Below are 20,854 nucleotides of genomic sequence, written 5' to 3' on the forward strand. Positions count from 1 at the left end.
GTTGCTGTGCGCCATTCGGGGGCCACAATGTCTGATACAAGGCTATGACTGAATCTGGTGGCCAAGTGGGGAGACATGTCGTTCTGAGGTTTGTGTAAATCACAGCCTGGGATGTTGGATGGTCACATGGAGTCTGTGTTCCAGGCCTTAGAGAGTGCAGGTTGGAACTGTGTAGTTGTGACTGCAGGGACCCTGCAATATTCCTGCATGGAGTATGGCCCTGTAGGGAGTGAGACTGTGTAAAGTTAGCATTGAACCCATCCACCAGGATGTTGCCAACATCACTCAGTTCTGTAATGTTCCTGAGTAACTGTCATATGTCAGAGCAGATGCGGGTATTTCCATTGACTACTGACATACCTCCATAATGCCTTGTGGTACACCCTGGAATGTGTCACAGTAATGTTTACGTAGCTAGGTTTGGAGTATGTGATAAGGGATCCCGGAGCCCTACTGAGGCTGACCAGTGAGCTACCCCACACATGGGATTGTACTCCACTTTGCAACAGCCTCCACCTTTTGTTGTACATAATGTCCATGGAACTGGACCCCCAGAGTGGCGTCCATTATCTGGTGGGTACCATCATGGCTCTGTTTGGAATAGCATGATTCATGCAGTCATGTAAGTGCTAATGAAGTGCACTGGGGTATGTTTCAGCATTTGTATGTGCATTGTCCATCTGCACAGGTGTCATGACGTTTACTACTGCTGTCATAAGACGTCTGTAGTAGGCGTTGTAGTAATCTTGTACTGTGTATGCCATGAAGGGTGTGGTGCTGGGATGTGGATAACAAGGGTGATTAGCATATGTTTGGAAACTACCAATGAGGGGATAACCCCAGGTGTGGAACACCAGTCACATGTTGGTATTGTCCATGTCTAGGATATTGTTGGTCTTGGAGGTGGTGTGTATGGGTTGATCCAGCCGAGTGGAGGTTATGAATCCCGGACAGCATTGGCCTAATGTGTCGGTACATGAGTAGCTATCCCAGTTAAGTGTGGGGTAGTGTCAGTCTCCCATCAGTAGTACCTGTCTGAACCCTACTGTCCAGTACACCAAGAAATGAGGGCCGGTAACCGTGGTGTATGTTGTTGAATCCGTAGCATGTTACAATGTGTATAGCAGTTCTGGCCACAGTTAGTTGCACGTAGATCACCTCTGATGCATTGTGCTAAGTAACCAGCCAGGAGGTGTGTACAACATAGTGAAATATGGACACACCCCAGCCATGGGCGTTCCGGTCCAGGTTACATGACTGAAAAGTGTGGTCTGCGTATAACCTGTCAGTGCAGGTGTGCTCTGTGGAGCCTAGAGGCAGGTCCCAGTCACTGCAGAGATATTGAAGTGGTCCATTATAAGGAGTGCCTGGCCTGCATGCGTCAGAGATGAAGATGTCAAGCAGTGAGTCACATGACCCCATGTTTTCCTTGCCTGTTCCTGTTCTGGTGGTGAATGTTATTGGAAACTGTGCAAGACAGGCAGTATAGGAGCAGCAAAAACCTTACATGTTATCTGTATTCCCAGGGCTGACAGGTGCAGGTCATCTGTGCCAAAGCATCGTGCTTTGTTGACCATGTCAGTCAAAGCGGACAGATACTGGATGCCAGTGGAATGACAGCAGAAGCATAGGCAACTGTTGAAGTGAAACAGTCAGTCATTGTACAGTTGTATCAAGTCCGGATGAATGCAGAGTGCTCCCCAGGGCTTGGCTGATACCTTCTGGGCTACAAGACTGGAGAGCTATTGCATGTCCCTGCACACGTAGTCTGTGACGTTGCATCGCAGGGCAGTCACAATAACATGGAGAATGACAGTCAAATTGTACCTGGTGAGGTGTGGCATGGGTGCATAGGTTATGTTGCAGAACCAGTTACCCGACAGCTAGATGTAAGCAACTATCGCCTTGTGTAGCCTGCTGAGTGGGACATCATTGTGACCGCTTACAGAGTCACCTATGACTGGTGTGTTGTGTATGTTATAACACCCTATTGGCTGTATGTGATGGGCACACATGAGTCTGTGGGCTATAAGTAACTGTTGTTGTGTTTGGTGATGGGGGCTGCCTCTGGTTCCTACACAGAGTATGGAGAGGTTCTGCAAAAGTCATACTCATACTATGTGAGGCCTGTGGTGGTGGAGATCTTGTGAGACTATGTGATGAGTGGGGTGTGTTGCAAATGTCACACATCCCCAATTGACTGTCAGGTTCAGTCTGGGTTGGTGATAGCATTACCCCCAGCATGGCTACATATGTGCATCTCCCACAGGCTGTAGTGTTGTATGTTGGGAGGTGAGCATTGACTGTGTACATGAGACAATTGCTCTATTGCCACATGTTTGCCATATTCATCATATAGACAGGCAATAGCATTGGTACGTGACAGTTGGACATGCCTGTATATTCAACCATGTCTCACAAGATATGTGAGTTACGTGTGTACAACAGCTGTTATACTGTAAGCAAGCTGGAAATATAAGGACAGACAGTGTACTTTTGAGAAATGAGTTGGAATGGGTGCTATATTAATTAGTAGCTCATGAAGTGCTCACAAGTCCTGAACAAGTGCTGAGCATGAAAATGCAATACAGATAGGGCGCTGGATAATATCAACCCCCAAGTGGTGACGACAGTCAGAACTGGAGGCACTGCACTATTAACCTGCTGAGTATGGTCTGCAAGTCCATGAACCTTTATCAATGTAGATGTTAGCAGTACAGACGTAGATGACAGTACGGATGTTTTCACACTGCATAGCATACCTGTGACAGGTCATAGGACATCACCCATACCGTGTTCCAGCTACACTGAGTATACTAGATGTACCTTTGTATGTCACAGGAGTGTTTTACCAGTGGCCTGTTGACAGAATCAACACTACAAAAGGTGTCAGAGTGACATGTGCATATCACACCAGTGGCAGCTACAGAAAAACAGGGTTAATGTGTTGTACTCCCCCCCTCATTGTAGCCCATACCACACAGACAAATGTGAGACATCTGTGTATGTAAGGATGTGAATGGCCATGACCTATGAGCAATAGTTGTCTCAGTGTTGTGGACAACATACAGAATGGGCTTTGTGGGTGAGGTGTGTGACATATGTGCACAATCTGACAGCTGATATTAGCATTGTCACTGCTAGGTGAATATCCCTGTACCCATTAACTACCACCTAGGCAGAGGTCAAGATTATGGACACTGTGTAAGGGATGGCGCTGTTCAGTTCACCTCCCTGAGTTGGTGATATCTCCAGGCCTATTAGGTAGTCATACAAAGCACCCATGTCATGACAGGGTGCCATCCATGAGCATGGAGATCATTGGACAGGTATACTCAGTACTCGGGTGACCAATACCGGATCACATATCACCTTTAAGGGGTATTGGCCATGCGTGGATGGGCGATACCAGCCTTCACAATCCTCACCTCCACTATGCAGCATGCTGGCTACCTTGCATAAAGACATGTGCTACACTATGATGTTGGACATGCTACACATACATATCCTGAGCTGAAAGACATAACGTCATGGACAGCCACCATCCTACTAGGATCACCACATGCTGGACAGATCCCTGTGCCATACATGTTACATACTCCCACCATACCATGCAACCCTGTCCATCAAAGCTGCACATGTCATCTCTGTCATACATGGTGTGATGACCGCATGGTAGATGTATTATCAACTGTCTGGATCAGTAATGTGGCACTGATGCACCTCGTGGTGACAAAATGGCTGTTGGATACAGCTAGGAAACCTTGCCCGTACATGCTATAGTTGATAACCATCCCGGCGAATGATGTCCAGCTAGCCATTGTCCCATGTCTATCACATGTGTAACACAGGCGATCCTTGGCATGATGTTGAACTGCTGTACAGTGCCATGTAGATGTATATGGCAAAACACATGCATGTAAAGGTTTACGTGTGTATGTGTGCATTGTCACTGCTCATGTCCATTAAGGCAGTGTATGTGTTGATATGTGACATATACACAGCATCAAGGTCAACAGCATTACTGTGGACACATCCAGGCATGTGCTGATAGGTAAGAACACCAGTGCAGGCAAACAGACATGCCCACATCAAGACAGCATACACATGGAGTATGAACAATGTAATGAGGTGACACACATATATGGTGATGATATCCAATGCATAACGGGTGTTACATGTGTGTGACACAAACATGTCAGTCGTGTCAGTGTCATGATGATTTGCAAAGATAACTGTGCAGATGTACTAGATTTAATACAAATGTATGTGCAGCAGTATCTCTGTACATCTCTGTGATACTGTACCATCATTATGTCTTACAGATAATGCCTCCATCACACCTGCCAGCGTACCGCCGCCAGGAGGATGATGTCCTCATCCTGTACCTCCATGAGAACTATGAGGTGTTGTTCAACCATGTGCCAAAGCATGCCCAGCAGCGTGATGACCTGTGGCAGGACCTTTGCAGGAGGGTTGATGATGTGGGTGGCCATAACCGCACCTACCAGCAGGTGCGCAGACACTGCACGGACTTGATACAACATGCAAAACAGCGTGCCACTGCAATTGCCAGGGAACAAGGTGGAACAGGTGGTGGGCCACCAACCCAGCCCCCACTCACACCCACCGAGGAGCTACTGGCCAGCCTGGGGACACCCTTAGAACAGCATCCACAAACACTAGCTGCCATAGTGGAGGTGGGTGTCTCCCAACCAATGAGCCTGGAGTTGCATGGTAAGTCACTACTACACATATGACTATTATATCCCATTTAGTTGCATGTGTCACTGTACATTATGTAATGTAACATCATATGCAAGGTATGTTTACACACATGCTGCATACTACAGTATGCTACCCTGTGTATGCACACATGTGTATACTATATGCTATTGTTCAGGCGAATGTGTTAACATGCACAGTGCACCCTGTGGCTGTCATACAGTCATGGATAATGTTCCAACTGCTGTGTCACCCCTATACAGGTACCTCTGGTGTGCCGCACAGACATCAGTCCATTGCAGGTGAGACTGTCATCAGTATCAGGCATGTTAAAGCATAGATCTAGTCGCCATGTGGCCAGTTAACACTTGTGCACTTGATGTTTGGTCCAGTCACGATATACAGGTCGCATCTCCAATCATTCACACTGGCTACCCATGTGCAATATATACAAACAAAATGATACACCGACATGAAACCACAGTATCTGTCATTGCTACATGTGTGGACAGCTGTGCATACAATGGTGGAGGTGTTGTTCAATGTAGGCATATGTACTATACATTGGAACAACACATGTGTGGTACACAAACAGTACCACACAGTGAACTGGGATATGGGCAGCCCACAGGAGTCACCATTGTGTTATATGCCCCTGCAATGGGTGCACACATTGTGATGTGCCATCTGACATGTCCCAGACATGTAGTGTTCTGGCTGCAATATTGTCACACTATCCTATAATACATACCCCACATACCAAACATACAATCCGTTGTCTGCATAGCCCTGTGGATGGTGACATATCTGACATCTATGGGTGTATGTCATATGGGACAACACAGACATGTGAGATAGATGGCCATCACAAACATTTGGCCAGCACATGTTCACACATGGCCATGGAGGATGGCCAGAGACATGTAGCCACACAGTAGATGTGATGTGTATATACGCTGTTGCACATTGTCCACACATGGTCCAATTATAGCCTTAGTTGATTGATTATACAGTTGATGTGGTACACTGGACATCCTAAAAGCTTGTGCACAGCTAGTGGAGGTGTCACTTAAGTCGACCATATAAGATGTGTTGAACATCACGACTGTGTCATAGCATGACAGTAGTCACCTGTACAGCTTTCACAGACATTGACACCACATCAGGCCACAGATACAGTACATTTCCCTTGCTGCTGTAGGACATCACTGTTAGCCGTGCACCTCGTGTGTGTGGTACATCAATGTCATGTGGGACATGGTGAATTGACAAGTCTGCCATGTGTGGACATGGTTGTCAGGAAGCTAAGACTCTGTAGTAGTTGTGCAGGGGTGTCATCCGTAGGTCTTCCAGTGACCTGTCACATGACACAGCATGGTTTGGTGTGTATACACCTCAGCAACGTGGGTCACAATCCACAGTTATGTCATGGGTATGCACGCAGTTATGGCTATGCAATGGGTGCGTATTATGCACTGTATAGCAATATAGACACCTCATGATGCCATGCAATGGCACAATGTCTGTATTCACACTGTATAGCAATGTAGACACCTCACACTACCCTTCCATGCTCATGCACATTTGCTAAACATGCATTCTATCTGTAGGGCATACAGACAACACTGCAATGTGATACCCATTACAATGCTGTACATGTGTCAGGACACCATTGTGTCAGACATGTATGCATGTTAATGCACACATCAGCAGATTACATGTCAAGGTCACTTCAGCCATGTGTACTGTTAACCTGTGCTGGTCCACATGGTGTATCACAGGGATGCATGCTTACTACCATGATTGTGTGAACTGCATGGCTACTGATATGGCACCTGCTTGCTGTTGTGTGAAACCCAGGGATGTATGCTAACTAACACTATTAATGTCTGAGCTGCATGCCGTCTGCTGTATCACATGCATGCTGCATGGCATCCGTCAAATCACATGCATTGTGTGTGTGTGTGTGTGTGTGTGTGTGTGTGTGTGTGTGTGTGTGTGTGTGTGTGTGTGTGTGTGTCTGTGTGTGTGTCTGTGTGTGTCTGTGTGTGTCTGTGTCTGTGTGTGTCTGTGTGTCTGTGTGTGTCCGTGTGTCTGTGTGTGTGTGTGTCTGTGTGTCTTTGTGTCTGTGTGTCTGTGTGTGTCTATTGTAATGTAGAGTCTTTCTTTGCATTCACAGGTGATGTAGGTGCGTTACCCTCCTGCGGTCCATCTGATGTTAGTGTCCCCACAGATACTAGCAGTGATAAACATATGCATGAGGTACAGGCAGGGTTGTCAGGGGCTAAATCTGTGCCAATGGTTGCCATCCCATCTCTGTCCCCCTCTTCTCCGCACACAGTTCTGATGCCAACACATACCCCATCACCAGTGGCCATGGAGGAAGGACAGTCAGCGTCTGTTAGCATGGAACAGGAATGTGTGGTGGCTACAGAAGGTGCGTCTCCACACCATGGTGTCAGTGTAATGACTGCAGAAGTGCCACACAGGCATGTGGCCAGTGCTGCTCGTAGGAGGACCTCTGGCAGACATGCACCTGCAGGACAGAGCGCAGCAGCTGGTGTCACCAGATGCATGTTCCACACTGTAATGCCAGCACAGGTATGTGCTGAACAGCAGAATAGTGAAGGGCAGAGGCTTCAGAGGGCTGCTATCCATACTGTAAATAACAACATCCAGGCATTGGTAAATGCTCAACAGCAGATTGCTGATGTTCTGGACAGACAATTGGGTGACATGGTCGGAATCCTTGACCGTGGCATGGCAATCCACGGGCATGAGCTGTCTGTGCTGGAACATCTGGTAGGAGTGAGGCATAGGCCATGTGGACATAGGCCAGCTACACCACCTAGTGCAGGTCAACGTGAGCGTGCCACCTCACATGCCCGCTCCCATAGTGCCGGTAGCAGTAGCAGTGCAGCTGGTGCTGCGCTGCCCACACCAGGACACAGCAGGCCACGTGGACATGGCCCTGGACATTCCCAGGGGGGACACGGTTCCAGTGGACATGTGTCATCGGACAGTAGCCAATCTGTACCTCCGCCTGGTAGTGCCCATGCAACCCCTGGCAGGCACAGGTCACGTGGCTATGGCCAGACACAGTGAGCTGTACATCCTGGTCTGTACAATCTGAAGCTGTCAATAATATCCCTGTGTAGGCCTGACAAAAGGCAGAACTGTGTGCACACATACACGCACACAGCAAAAACATCTGTAGGGCACCGCAACACCCACATGCATAATGACCGCACATGTCCAATCGGATCACCGGCCCTTACCCACACACATGATGTCATCCATTGGTGCAGCCTATGCCCCTGGAAAACATTATCACCCTGTGCATATGATGATGCCTGTGCCGCATCCCTGTCATCCACACCATTGGTGCAGGGACATATTAAAATGGTCTGATGCACAGGGTGAACAGAATAGTGAGAGATGTGTATATTACATTAGTTGTGTACTGTTGACATGCACCAGACATACCATGTAGTACAGGTTAATCATGCATTGTTTCTAAACCACAATTATTGTATTTTGTTACATCATATAATGTGCTCTCAGATGACATTATAGCAGTTATAAAATACTATTGGTCATTTTTGATAGAAGGAAGATATAAATTGAACAATGTATGGCATTCACCTTTGATTTCTTTTAAAAGAGGTCGTAATCTAAAAGATATGTTAGTTCATGCTAGTTTCTCTTTGCCAAGTATGAATATAAGTCATGAAATTAGTAGAGTTGGTACTTGGGCATGTGGAAATTGTTCTGTTTGTCCATTTATAGTGAAGTATTTTGATAAAATTAATGGTATAAAATATAGACCAATAGCAGAGTATACTTGTAATGCAGTGGGTATTATTTATGCTCTTAAATGCCCATGTAATTTATTTTATATTGGTGAAAGTAAAAGTCTTTCAAGGTGAGGCTACAAGAGCATATTCATGACATTAAGAACAAAAAATTAGAAAGTCCTGTAGCCACTCATTTTAATGAAATACACGGAGAGTCATGTGAAGGTTTAAAAAGCAGTATTCTGGAACAAGTTTCAGCTATAAACACTATGTGTTTAAAAAATAGATTACTGTCTAAAGAAGCAGTTTTTATTTTAAAATATAATACCTTGGCTCCTGGTGGATTAAATCAGGAATGTAATTGGAAGTTTTTATTATAAAATTGGTTAATTGTTTTATTGATGAATTTCAATGTAATTGATGCATCCTTAAAAGAGATGTTTCTCTTTGTTTGTATTATCTACTGGAAGGCTGTTAAGCTGAGGTGCTAGAGAGGTTTTGGTGTATCTTAATAAAAGGAAAAATCTACTGGCTTTGTCGTTGGATTTAATCATGCATTGTTATATGTTCACAGTATGTGTCTTGGTAACAACAGTAACAGCATGTTGGTAATAATTTCCTGCTTCCCTCCTTAAGGTCTAATTGCATGTGCCATTACGTTACAGTGTTTGCAGTTGGAGTGCATTGCTGTATGTTCACAGTATGTGTCTTGCTAACAACAGTAACAGCATGTTGGTAATGATGCCCTGGTTCCCTCTTTATGGTCTACTTGCATGTGTCAACAAGTAGCAGTGTTTGCAGTTTCCCATGTGTAAATGTGGAGTACTCATAGGCATGTATGGCAATATCATCATGCTATACATAGCCTCAACCTGACTGTTGGAAAGGCTACCATACCACAGATGTCCACACATCTACTGATCCAGAAGCATGTGGGCTGTTTAATAGACTACAGTGGCTAGAGACGTGACATCCATACCAGGTCACATCACAGGTATGTTGACACGGTGCGGGGGATTTAAACAGCGGTCTGGACGATTATAACGTTAGAAGCCACTTGATAGCATGAGGCCTCACTGTGTAGCAGTAATACCCTGTCAGATTACAGGATGAGTACACACAGACATATACAGACACACACAGTAACATGCCCATACTCACGGGGTCAACAACACTATAACGCACACTCGATAGTGTTGAGGTGAGGACCCCTGCCTATGTGGTAATCATACTCACAGTACTGTGCACCCACACAACGTGACACAGTGAATGAACATGTACAGGTAGCCAGTAAGGCTGAGACTGATGGCATCAACAGGGTAGTAGACTGCACCACCATGAGGGGTTAGGGATCCTGTCTGTTCTGTATGGTAGCATACACCCTCATTCCATGCACCAGACAGCCATACATACATACACACACACACACACACACACACACACACACACACACACACACACACACACACACACACACACTGTGGAGTCCACAAATGTCATTCACATACAGATAGCTGACATGTGTGTGATACACACACCACCTCTGCCTACATCATGCTTTCCACACTGCGGTATGTACAGATCTCTACAACAGTGTACAGGGGTGTGTAACAATTGGGATGTATTCCCCACCATATGTGGCATATATGGTCACACAAGCAAACACACATGGCAGTACTGTGAATGATACACCTGCTATATGATACGTCTGACAGACATGCAGCAGTATTGGCCACATTATGTGTACCAACACTACCTTTGTCAATTGTGCTGCTATATGCACATGGGAGGATGTAAGTGTTACAGGTGTCAAGTGACTTACAGTCAGTAACACCCTGACCGCTGTGTAGGTTATATGTCTTCACCATCAAGTAACAGTAACATAGCGTACTGTTTGCACATGTAATGGTAGGATGGCTTGTGACATACTTGTGAGCTGTCCTCGGCAAACATCCATCTGCAAAGGTGGATCACCACTTTATGTACACACATCCATCCATACCTGATGTACATCCTACCGTACTGTCAGTATTTCACCATATACAGGTGTCAATGATGGGGCCGCATTGCAACTGCATGTTGTAGTTAGGCACAGATGTATGACATACATCAGCTACTGCACATGCATGGTAGCTGCATGCACACCACTACATGTACATGTGTGTTGGTACTACATTCCTGTCATGTAGCCATGTTTGTATGCATTGAAATTGGTGGACATGTGTGATGACATACATAACACATGGACTGTTGTATGATATGATGGGTGTCATGGATAACTAGTACAGAGGGAATGTTTCCTCAGTCAACATTGCTACCTCATGTACTGTTAGCATTCAACAGCCATGGACCTACCTTCCATGTGCATGTGTGTGATTTCTGTAGCCACTTGTCTGCACGGAGGACAGCAAAAGCTATGCTATGTACATATGTGTTGTGTGTGTGTGTGTGGTCCATGCACATATCCACTGCGATTACATGTATGTCATATCCAAACATGTGTGTTCTTTGGTGTACAGCGACAGTCATCTGTTACAGCTGTGTAAGACCCAGGGCCCCTGTCATGTGTACAGCCGACCTGGTTATGTACAGTGGTATCATTGCATTGCATAACACATGCTGGAACCCTGTCAGTACATGTGTAGTCTGCACAGTTGCTGTAGACCTATGTACAGTCCACTGGTCATGAGTCACATGGTGTTGTGGTAAGGTATGGATGTGTGTTGCTGGTCCAAGGACATGGTGATGTCTGAGGGCTATATAGCAGAATGCAGTGTTTACCTCTGTGATCTGCACCTGAGACATCTGTGATGGCTCTTGAGTGTGTACTGGTCAGTACATGTGAGTGGCCTTCATGTATTTGGGGACAGTAACACCATACTGTGCCCTTCCATGTTTACAATCCATGTGCATGCAAGACAGCCCTTTGCTACTACTAAGTGTGTGAGCATGCCCAGTATGCTGTTGTGTAGATGGACACACAGTACATTCAGAACTGTGCCCTTCCATGTTTAGAATCCGTGTGCATGCAAGACAGCCCTTTACTAAGTGTGTGAGCATGCCCAGTATGCCGTTGTGTTGATGGACACACAGTACATTCCAAACGGACGTGTGATACTAAGTGTGTGAGCATGCCCAGTGACACCTTGTGTCAGTGATGTGCCTCTGTGTATGGGCATGGCCATTGACATCCTGTATAGTGATGGTGGTCATCCAGGCAACAGATGTCCATACCCCACGTTAGGATGGATTCCTATAGTGAACACACTGGTTGACTGTCTTGAAGGGTGTACTGTCCGTGGTGCATCTTGTATCTATGTAGTGTTGTAATAGTGCTCCGTAGATAGACAGTTGTCCCGCTCACACCACTGCCGCGTGTTTGTCTACGTGTACCTTGGGACAGTAATATGCTTTTAGACTGCTCACTCTCTATGCATTCCCTATCGGCGTCTTTGCCTTTGCGGATGATGGCATCCACCTAGTAGTATGCCTCTGGGAGTGCTGTGTTCCAGTAATCTCAGTAGCACGTTCTGTAACTGCGTAATGCTGTAGTGTGATATGATAGTTAGGTGTATGTTCGACTCCCAGCCCTGACAAGTGTGAGTGTGTGTGTTTTCAGCTGCCTGGGGACAGAGTAATGCTTTTAGATGGCTCACTCCACATACATTCCCTATCGGCGTCTTTGCCTTTGCGGATGATGTCATCCACCTAGAAGTATGCCTCTGGGAGTGCTGTGTACCAGTAATCTCGATAGCGTGTTCTGTAACTGTGTAATGCTGTAGTGTGATAAGGTAGTTAGGTGTATGTTCGACTCCCAGCCCTCCCAAGTGTGTGTGTGTATCTGTGTGTGTGTGTTTCTAGCTGCCTGGGGACAGAGTAATGCTTTTAGATGGCTCACTCCCCATACATTCCCTATCGGCGTCTTTGCCTTTGTGGATGATGTCATCCACCTAGAAGTATGCCTCTGGGAGTGCTGCATACCAGTAATCTCGATAGCGTGTTCTGTAACTGCGTAATGCTGTAGTGTGATAAGGTAGTTAGGTGTATGTTTGACTCCCAGCCCTGCCAGGTGTGTGTCTGTGTGTGTGTTACCAGCTGCCTGGGGACAGAGTAATGCTTTTAGATGGCTCACTCCCCATACATTCCCTATCGGTGTCTTTGCCTTTGTGGATGATGTCATCCACCTAGAAGTATACCTCTGGGAGTGATGTGTACCGGTAATCTCAATAGTGCGTTCTGTAACTGCGTAATGCTGTAGGGTGATAAGGTAGTTAGGTGTATGTTCGACTCCCAGCCCTGCCAAGTGTGCGTGTGTGTGTGTGTGTGTGTGTGTGTGCGTGTGTGTGTGTGTGTTACCAGCTGCCTGGGGACAGAGTAATGCTTTTAGATGGCACACTCAACATACATTCCCTATGGGCGTCTTTGCCTTTGCGGATGATGTCATCCACCTAAAAGTATGCCTCTGGGAGTGCTGTGTACCGGTAATCTCGATGGCATGTTCTGTAACTGCGTAATGCTATAGTGTGATAAGGTAGTTAGGTGTATGTTCAACTCCCAGCCCTGCCAAGTGTGTGTCTGTGTGTGTGTTACCAGCTGCTTGGGGACAGAGTAATGCTTTTAGATGGCACACTCCACATACATTCCCTATCAGCGTCTTTGCCTTTGCGGATGATGTCATCCACCTAGAAGTATGCCTCTAGGAGTCCTGTGTATCGGTAATCTCAATAGCGCGTTCTGTAACTGCATAATGCTGTAGTGTGATAAGGTAGTTAGGTGTATGTTTGACTCCCAGCCCTGCCAAATGTGTGTGTGTGTGTGTGTGTGTGTGTGTGTGTGTGTGTGTGTGTGTGTGTGTGTGTGTGTGTGTGTGTGTGTGTGTGTGTGTGTGTGTGTGTTCCCAGCTGCCTGTGGACAGAGTAATGCTTTTAGATGGCTCACTCCCAGCCCTGCCAAGTGTGCGTGTGTGTGTGTGTGTGTGTGTGTGTGTGTGTGTGTGTGTGTGTGTGTGTGTGTGTGTGTGTGTGTGTTCCCAGCTGCCTGGGGACAGAGTAATGCTTTTAGATGGCTCAATCCCCATACATTCCCTATCGGCGTCTTTGCCTTTGTGGATGTTGACATCCACCTAGATGTATCCCTGTGGGAGTGCGGTGATGCTGGAACTTGGTAGCATGTTCTGTTACTGCATAATGCTGTAGTGTGGTAGACTAGACAGGTAGATGCTCGATTCCAAGGCATGGCAGGTGTGTGTGTTTGGCAGTTATACCGTATGTGTTGGTATCTGTGGGTGGCTAGCTGCGGGATGTGTTCAGTGTGTTTTATTGCCGACCTATACGGTGTCCACAGCCCGCATAGTCTGCCAAGACACTGGGTTGTCAACACATACATTCGCCAATAGGTCTGGTGTGTAACTGTCAGCAGCCCTACTCTTACCCCTGATACGGTCTTACCTGTGTGACGCAACATAACACACGTGCCTTGATAGTAACAACACTACATGATGCAGGTGGCACATGTAGTTTTCTTTTCATTCCTGTCTACTGCACTGCTGTCATGTGGTCCGCTGTTGTGATATAAATGCCATATCAACATATGTGTGTACATGTATATGTGTATATGTGTGTGTGTGTGTGTGTCTGTGTGTCTATATATATATATATATATATATATATATATATATATATATATATATATATATATATATATATGTATACAAATAATATGCATGATATATGTAGATGTAGAGGTGGACATATATGTGAACATATATGTATGGGGTCATCAGCACTATTAAATGTTTGTGCCAGATGATCTGTACATGATAACCTGGGATCTATGTATATCCGCCATGGCATGGTGGTAATGCACATCGTCTGTAGTGTGCAGGGCCACGGGTTGTAGTCGTGTAAACACCGATTATTTTGATGCTGGGAAGACCATGGGACATTGAATATGGTGATAGTAAGGCACCTGTTGCCAGTTGTGTACAGATCTGAGTGACACTGAGCGGTGGTTATTAATTTTGAGGTTCGGTATGGGTCATACAACTATTCATTAGAAGACTATACTATGTAGATGAGGTTGACTATAGTGTATAACATTTATCACCAGGGTGTGATGCTGGTCCCTGGTGTGTCTGTGTGTAGTCAGCCGGGTGCAGGTCTCGAATATAGTTGACAGCATGGGAGGGGGGTCAGGCATACTGTCCGTACATTGCAGAAATGTGCCTTGGGAGTGCTCCTGCCTTAGCACACCTAAGCTAGGGGTGTGTCTGTACCTGCCTGGTGACATTGGGAGGGATGACAGCAGTGGTGGGGTAGACAGGGTGTACAGGCTGCACGAACAGGTGTTGATCAGCACAATCAGCAGATGACATGGTCAGCCCACACATGAACAGTATGGTAATGTGAGCGAGCCGCATACACACAGGTTTCGTCCGCACTCTACACCACCGGTGTATACCTGCAGGGACATTTCATGACACAGTCCAACCAAATGAGACGGGCTGCAGCAGGCAACATATACCAACATGTGCAGGAGGCTGGGGCAGTGAGGATGTGTATGCTGCCGAACAACCCTTACTGGGGTGACAAGACTTTAGAGACCCAGGGTGACTTACCAGGGGCTACATGGGCTGGGGATGGTGGAGCACTATGGGGTGGACAGAGACCTCCTACAGCAGCTTTTTGACCTGTGTCTGCCACACCTGACACATCAAACAGACCGAGGGAAACACATCACAATGGATACCATGGTATGTGTTGGCCTAGGTGTACTAGCCACAGGTACCTCACACAGCACAACTGGGGATATCATGGGTATCTCACAGGCATCTGCATCCAGAGTATTGCACCAGTTCATAGACACCATGCCAACACATGCTATTGAGCACGTACATGTCCTCAACACACGTGATTAGTGCACTAGCAATATGCATCTGTTCAACCACATGGATGACTACCCTGGATGACTAGACTGGGGTACTGGGTGCGATAGTCTGCACACACATACACAGTGTAGCACCACATGGTGAGTGGGGTAGGACCTACAGTCACTGCAGGGGCATACCCTCCAACAGCTAGGCCATATGCGATGGCCAGGGCATGTGATTGAATGTGTGTGCTGTCTGCCCTGGAAGCTATGATGAGTCCGATATATGGCTTCTGACACAGCTGTAGCACACCAATGCCAATATGGACATCCCCCACAGTCTCCCAGTAGGGGATGCTGGGTAAACACTGGTGTCATGGCTGATCCGCCTGGGATGTCGTCTGGTCCCATGGATGCTGTTTTCTTAGCTTTGGAGAAGGCAGTTTTTACCTGTGTGGCCATTATTACCAGAATTAGTCAATCTTTTGGTATTGAGATGGGCCCTTTACGGGGTGAAGTTGGCATTGAATCGATCTGCCAGGATATTGGCAATATCCTTGGGATCAGTATATTTAATGCCATTCTGTTGTAGCTCAGAGCAGATCTGAGGATTGCCATTTAGACTCTTGACATAGCTATAGAATGCCTTGCGGTTGTCTTTGGAATCTTTGGCAATTTTATTTTTGTAACTAGCTTTGGAGGATTTTCTGAGGGATCTCAGCATCTTACTGAGGCTGGTAAGGGAGTTTTTTGCATCCTGGGATTTTCCTCTTTTCTGCAACAGTTTCTTCCTTTTGTTGTAAAGTTTGTTTATGGCAGGGGACCACCAGATTGGCTTCCTTTTTTTGGAGGAAAGCATCTTGGTTCTATTTCGGATGTCACAAGTCATGCACGAGTGGATGTGCTCGTGCAGTGCCTTAGTGCAGAATTCAGCAGTCGAACTTTCAGTTCCCGTCTGCATGGGTGTCATGAAGTTTGTCACTTCTGACTTAAGTAGCATGAAGTTGGCTTTGGAGAAGTTTTTTACGTACGTTTCCTTACTGGGGGGTGGAGGAGGGATGTGAATGTCAAGGGTGATTAGCTTAAAGGTCAGACCTTACCAACGAGGGGGTGACCATAGGTGCAGAGCATCGATTTCCCATGTTGGTAATAACCAGGTCTAGGATACTGGAGCCCCTGGTGGGACTATGGATTAGTTGATTCAGGGCATTGGAATTTATGAATTCCAAGAACCGTTGGGCAAAGGTGTTGGTACATGAGTAGTTTTCAGTTTACCTTTGAATAATTGAAAATCATTGGCTCGAATAGCTAGTTGTGCGAACCATAATATTGAACGATACATTACCAACTCACATATGTCAAAAATGAGATAGTGGAAAATCCTTTTTTGACATTTTTTGAACGTGCCCGTATACCACGTAAATCCTGTGCATAAAATGATACACAACCAAGCCCAGATACCAACCACTTTCAGACCAAAGTACTGTACAGAACTGTAACTGGTTCCGTAAACAGCACGTTACATGTACGTCATTTTGGCGGTTTACAGTGTGTATTACAAATGCAATCACATCTATTAATGAAACCATTCCACCTCCAGGTATGCTCGATACTGTATAATGCTATGAGTCCAACATCTTGTAAAGTCAGTTGAATCAGTGCACCCTGTTTAAAAAGAACAGTGTTTAGCAATTAACTTCGCAAACCCTTGTGCAGTAAATTCAGCCCTGTTGCAAAGGAGTCTTTCAAAGGAAGCTTCGTGATCCATCAGTTGTTTCCATTTAGGGGACAATGGTAAACACAACTCATGCCTAATTTGTAGATCATCCACATGGTTTTGCTCCAACTGGGATGGCATGCAACACATCTAGTAAGTATAACTGCTTTTCCCCATCAAACTACGTAACCTTCTATGCCATCCTTCAATGGCATTTTGGATACGGGGATAGCCCATGGTACAAGTGTCATACTGATTCCAGAAGGTGATTTCAAATATAGGTGGCAACCTTCCGGAGGTTGTTCCAAGTATACCGTATCTACGTAGTCTACCTAGAATGTAATTCTCCTTGAAGAAAATACACAGTGGCTTTCCCTTCACTGGCATATCTGCCTCAATCTCAGCAAATGTACATACTACATCCTCTGGGGAAACAAATGCCAACACTGGAATTCCCTTGCAAAGCATAGCAAATGCAGCATTACTATCAAATTCGGAGGCCAAATGTAATTTCTGAATCTGAGGCCAGACAATCTGGCAGAAGTGAAACCAGCAACCCTTTGCAGCAGACCCACTTAGATGCCTTTTTATACAATTTAAGGGTGCTCATTCAAAATCAGTGAGGACAATATCAGGCATCAATCTCAAATTATTACGCATGCATAACTCCAAAACAATACTCCAAAACATATCATAACACTGCTCAGACTTGCTAGGCAAAATTCCATACACCACCTGTACAACTTTCTGACAGTTTGTACTATCCAATGCACAGTGTATACTATATACCTGGTGACACTCAGAAGTGCTGATTGGAAAAGCGCCATTTGCCATTATGTACTCAGAACTACAAAGCATTCTCAAGTTATCTACGGTAGTTATGACTACCAAGTGACCAGAACTCTCATTATCACCGCTGTTGTGCTGCACAATAAAAGAACCATTCTTAATTGGTAACATGTCAGGGCTCAAATCCCTCAATGAGTGCACTGCTTTAAATGTGGCCACTTTCTTCTTGTATCTATGTCTAGTGATTGTTTGTTTTAATGCAGTGGTGTGATGTCCGACGAGGTAGTGGCTAGCACTTCAGAGACCACCTTGCATGGGTCCTCTATAGAGTGTTCCGCTCGTCTTTTCAACTGATCACAAACCCTAAATATCTCTGTTTTAAGTACATCAGGGGCATGATAGTGCTCAGTACTCTAATACTTTGTATCCATCATATTCCCCTTCAGTTACACACCTGCCTTTACATTTTTCTTTATTTTTCTGTATGCAACACCAATACTGCTTCTGATTTACAGCCTTCTCCTGATAATATTGATAACCTTCTATTACCAACAATTTCCTTCCTTTCTGTGTAGTGGTGGTGACATACACAGCATTAAGTATTCCCGGTTATAATTTGCCATACCTGCTTCATCGGCCTGTAACAATATAAATGTCATACTGTTAAGTTATACCCTATGCACTTATTTCAAAATTTACAAACTCTCTGTTTGCTATTTACCTGTATTAGTTCTTCGTTAACTTAATATTATTTCCAACTCTTTCAGCTACGCTATGCAGATCAAGGAAGCTATCACAGACTAGTTGTTGTACCAGATATACATCCTTAATATCGTGACAATGCTTATGCTCACATGAGTATATGCGAAACAAAATAGAGCGAATGACAGTGTCCACTCACAGTAATGTTATTCGTACATATTTTATTCAATCTCATGTACTTTTGAAACTGTACTTACGATAATCTGCATGTCGATCATGTGCCTTTTTACCAAGAAAAGGTAAACTTAGTTTTCTCAGTTAATGACAGGGTAGTTGAAATCACCCAGTATTAGGGTGTTTGGTTGTATCTTAATATTTTCCAGTATGTTTAGAAAGGTGTACTGAGAATATTGGGGCACGGTGGGGAATCTGTAGCAAGCTATAATTTGGATTGCAGTCTTACCTAGTGTTAGTTGCACCTAGAGAATTTTAGACACATTGTGTTGGGCAACTAGCCTAGTAGTGTGAATATCCTTGGTGAATATGGGCACTCCTCCACCTTTAGTGTTTCGGTCCTGGTTTGGTGGCCAAAATTGTGGTAAGAGTTGTGGCCTGGTATTGCAGGGGTGCTCTCTGGAGCCTTGAACCAGGTCTCATTTACTGCACAGATATTGATGTTCTCCATTTTTAGGAGTGCCTCGAGAGAGTGCATTTTGAGGTTTAGACTTCCAGCATTGAGTAGCATTACCTTCAGATTTTGCATGCTTGTACCTGTTACGGTGGTGGCTTTGTCCTTTAAACTTTGCCTAAAAAAGGCACTATAGGGGTGGCAAGAGCCTTAGCCAGTAACCTGAATCCCAGGGGTGACAGGTGCAGACCATCTCTGGCAAAGCATCGTGGTCTGTCGATCATGTTGTCCTAGGCAGATACTGGATCCCCTTTGAATGACACCAGAAGCTTAGCCAATTGTTGAAGTCAATCATTTTGTTCTTATACTGTGGTATCATTCTGGGCGAAGGCAGGATGCTTCTCAGGGCTAGGATCATACCTGCCTGAGCTACATGATCCAAGAGCTCTTCCATGTCTCTTTTCATGTAGTCCAGGGAGGTACATCTCAAGTCATTCACTCCAACATTGACAATGACAAAGTTGTATTTGTAGTCGTATTGTGGAGTGACTTGAGTGCATGCGTTATGTGGCAGATCCTGGCACCCGACAGGCAGCTGACTATAATTTTCTCCTTGTTCAGCTAAATTTTTGGGTACGTTGTCTTGCCTTAGGGGCTGTTGTTGGGTGGCACACTGGTGTTGCAAGCTATGTGACACTTTGGTTGTGATTGGTGTTTGTTTGTGTTTCAGCTTCAGAAGTCCTTGTTGCTTGGGCAGGTTACTGTTAAGGGCCTCCGCATATGAGGATTTAGTGTTGCTATCTGAGGGTGATGGTGGGTTGGGTTTAGAAGGGCTATGTGTTGCTTGAGGTGTAGTGTGGGTGTTAGCCTTCTCCTCTTGACTGTCTAGCACAATCTTGGGTGGAGAGAGCTTTGCTTCCAATTTGGCTATGTAAGTGCATCTCTCACAGGTTGTAGTGTTGGGTGATAGGAGGAGATGGCTGTCTGTGTACATGAGGCAATTGCTGCATTGTCCCACTATGCCCAGATTCACCAGGTGGACAGGAGAAATCAGTGTCAGTGGTGAGGATTCAGGTTCCTTGATTACTGGCCAAGAGGAGGGGACATCCCATATTGGTGTGCAGTGGTGGGATATTAATTGAACTTCTGAAGCCTGTATGCAGTTGTCACTAAAGGTGTGTCTACTCTCAGCAGCCACAAGGTAAACATACATAGTTTCATTTTCACAACAGTTTTATTTATTTTTTGGTAGTTTAGTTTAGTCAGGGAAAGAAGCCAAAGATGTCAGCAGAAGATTATGGCAAGCCGACAAAGAATCAGTTGGCCAAGGTGGGTGAAGCCAAAGGACTGGTGCATGCCAACCTAACTAAAGAGGAAATCATTTCAGCCTTATTTGCAGCTTAAACCAGCAACCAAAAGGGTAACCAGTCTGGTGATGGGAATTTGCACCCCACAAAAACAGGACAATTCAACTTTTCCTCAGAGGACTTAAAATCCGTCTGGTGTTAAGAGACTTGAACTGAAGGCCAAACATTTGGAATTTGAATCAGCAGAGAGACTGCAGCATTTGGAGGCCAAAGAAAATGAGAAACTGCACCAACATCAGAGGGATATGATGAATCTTCATTA

This window comes from Protopterus annectens, chromosome 2.part1 (genome assembly GCF_019279795.1).
Source record: "Protopterus annectens isolate FY-2018-M chromosome 2.part1, PAN1.0, whole genome shotgun sequence".
Taxonomy (NCBI): domain Eukaryota; kingdom Metazoa; phylum Chordata; order Ceratodontiformes; family Protopteridae; genus Protopterus; species Protopterus annectens.